We start from the raw sequence: 2,928 nt of genomic DNA on the forward strand, positions 1-2,928 counted from the left end.
TGGATTTAGAAAATATGAAAGCAGGTATCAGGAAACAAAAAGAACCAACTAGTTCAATCTTACAAGAAGAAGCAGAAATAGACTGAAAAGAAATAATTTTACCAATGCCTGATGAAGTTACGGATGGAGAAGACCCACATGAAAATATCCACAAAAAATGGAGACCCACGGTCCCAGAAGCACAAAGCAGAGCTCTGTTTCAGACTTTCTGTTTTGGTTACAGTTTCTGGCGCGCTTCTTCCTCTTGTATACATAGCTTTTATGCTACTAAAAGGATGGAAGTAGCTTGATGAGTGCGTGAAAGTGCACTCTATATACCCTATTATTGGACTAAAATGCTAAAATGTGAATAGAAATTATAGGAATTAATGTGTATTCTTAAATTGAATTTCTATTTACGTTGGGATACTCCTAAGCAGTTTTTTTATGTCTAATTTCAGAGTTTATAAAAGAGCAAGTCAAGCCCAGTCAAATTCAAAGGAGGACATTCATGGGGTTTGAGAGTAATTTGGAAGAAAAGAAAAAGAAAAAAAAATCACAAAATGAAACCACAAGAAGTCCAAGTCCGAAATTCGCTAGGAGACAGTCTGGATATACTTTATTGTTTTGATTGTATCTTTTTACTCATATATCGGATTGATGTGATTATTAATGCATTGGAAAGCTATCTTAAAGGGCTATAACTTTGTCTCTAATAAGAATTTCCAAATTCGAACTCTTGAAGGCTGTACGTGGCTGCCAAGATAAGTCCTAAAATTTAGGCGATTTTTTTATGCGGAAATCAAGAGGACATTAGGGTTTCTTTCTTACCCTATATAAGCATATCATTAGCACGAAATGATTCCGAGGAAGAGGCACAAGAGGCAGATCTGAAGAGAGGAAAAAATCACTTCCATGGCCACCGTTCGCTTCAGTTTTCTCTGGAGATTTTTGTTGTCCATTATATTTATGGGTAACTAAATTTTCAAGTAGGGTTAAGGATGAACTTGTACAGTAGATGGTATTTCTAATTTATTTTTAATTCATGTATTTGATCTTCAATTGCTAAAACTCTTTTGTTTTATCATTCTCAATTCATCGTTGATGTTTTCTTTTCTGAATAATCATATAATTTATTCTGTTTATGGATTCAGTCATGTTTTTTCTATTAAATGGATTAGTTCTTTGATTATGTTTGGATCAATTATTTATCTATATTGATTTAGTTTTTTTGCTGCAATATCGCTCCTTGAGTATATTGTTGTCATTGAATTTTCTCAATAGGGGTAGTAATTTACGTTTTTTTAAAAGTGGTGAATGCTTTTTTAAAGGGTTACATTTGATTTAAGTCTGGTTTATAAATCTATACCTTCCGATTGGGAATTTCGAGAATTGAGTTCCTAATTGAGTTATCCAGTGAATTAAGAATAATTAAAATACCAGATTTGTGTAAGGGATTCCTGACGCTCTATTGTTCGTCAAATTTGAGTACTTTTTCTGTTAATCACTTTACTTCACTTTAATTTACATTTAAAATTAATCTTTGTTCTCCATTATCTATTTAATATTTTTCTTTAGTTTCTTTGTTTCTCTTGCTATTCTTTTAATTTGTCTCCCTGTGGAATCGACACCTCAAAGCTGTGCTACAACTACCGTGTTATTCTTTGGGCGTAATCAAATTTTGGAGCCGTTGCCGGGGAGACGGTAGAAGAATTGTGAGATAATTTTTTCTTTTCAACAGTTTGTAAAGGCGGTAACTTCGTTCCCTATTTTAGCTTACTGCATTTTTTTTTCTTTTTCTTTTTGTAGTTTTTTTTTAGTGTTGCGTTTTTCTCTACGTTGCATGCACAGGTATAGAGACGCCTTGGGTCGGTTTGCTTGTAGACCTGTGTTAGAGTCTGAGTTTTATTTTTCTGATCATTTGTTTGATAATACTCCCAATTCTGAGAAAATGAGTGAACACGAAGATCAACCCACTAGAACCCTTCAGGATTACCTCCACCCTACACGCACAGCCACACCATCATGCATCATGTTTCCAGCTAATATTCGCCAATTTGATTTTAAAACAGGGATGATACAGTTACTCCCTACTTTTCATGGCTTGGAAAATGAAAATCCATATGTGCACATTAGGGAGTATGAGGAAGTAGTTGCGACTTTTCATAGTCAAAATGCAACTGATGACATTGTGAGATTTAAGTTCTTTCCTTTCTCTTTGAAGGACAGAGCTAAGAGTTGGCTATACTCATTGAGACCACGATCTATTGGGTCATGGAATGTGATTACTCAGGTCTTCTTTAATAAATACTTTCCCCAACATAAGACCAATGCTTTAAAAAGGCAAATCTCCACCTTTGTACAAAAGGACAGTGAGACTTTGTATCAGTCTTGGGAGAGATTTAAGGAGCTATTGAGTATGTGTCCTCACCATGGATATGAGAATTGGCGCTTAGTGAGCTATTTTTATGAGGGACTTACACCTAGAGAGCGTCAATTTGTAGAGATGATGTGTAATGGTGAGTTCTTACAGAAAGATCCTGATGAGGCCATAGAATACCTCAATGAGCTTGCTGAAAAAGCTCACACTTGGACTGGACCTAGTGCTATTGAGAGCACAAATAGGTCACGACCTGCAAGAAACCTAAATGGTGGTAGAATTTACCATCTCAAGGAAGAAGATAACCTAAAGGCTAAGGTTGAGATGCTCACTAGGGAGCTAGAGGTGTTGAAGAATAAAGACTTAAAGCCAACACACGTGGCTAATCATGCAGAGTCTTTTGGACGGTGTTTTGTGTGTGGTGGGGTAGATCACCTTGCCCAAGAGTGTCCCACATTTGCTGAGATGAGAGGGATGTATAAGGAACAATGTAATGCCTTAGGTATGTTCATGAAGCCTGTTGCACCTTTCTCTGATACCTACAATCCTGGGTGGCGTAATCACCCCAA

The 2,928-nt window shown here is 36.1% G+C and overlaps 1 non-coding gene across 1 annotated transcript; it reads right to left on the reverse strand.

Moving 5' to 3' along the window:
- Positions 1 to 2,310: 2,310 nt before the first annotated feature.
- Positions 2,311 to 2,418, reverse strand: LOC122283583. Its single transcript, XR_006230981.1, has one exon. It is a non-coding gene; the product is annotated as a small nucleolar RNA R71 (small nucleolar RNA).
- Between the last annotated feature and the right edge of the window lie 510 nt (positions 2,419 to 2,928).

Source organism: Carya illinoinensis, chromosome 11, assembly GCF_018687715.1.
Source record: "Carya illinoinensis cultivar Pawnee chromosome 11, C.illinoinensisPawnee_v1, whole genome shotgun sequence".
Classification (NCBI taxonomy): Eukaryota; Viridiplantae; Streptophyta; class Magnoliopsida; order Fagales; family Juglandaceae; genus Carya; species Carya illinoinensis.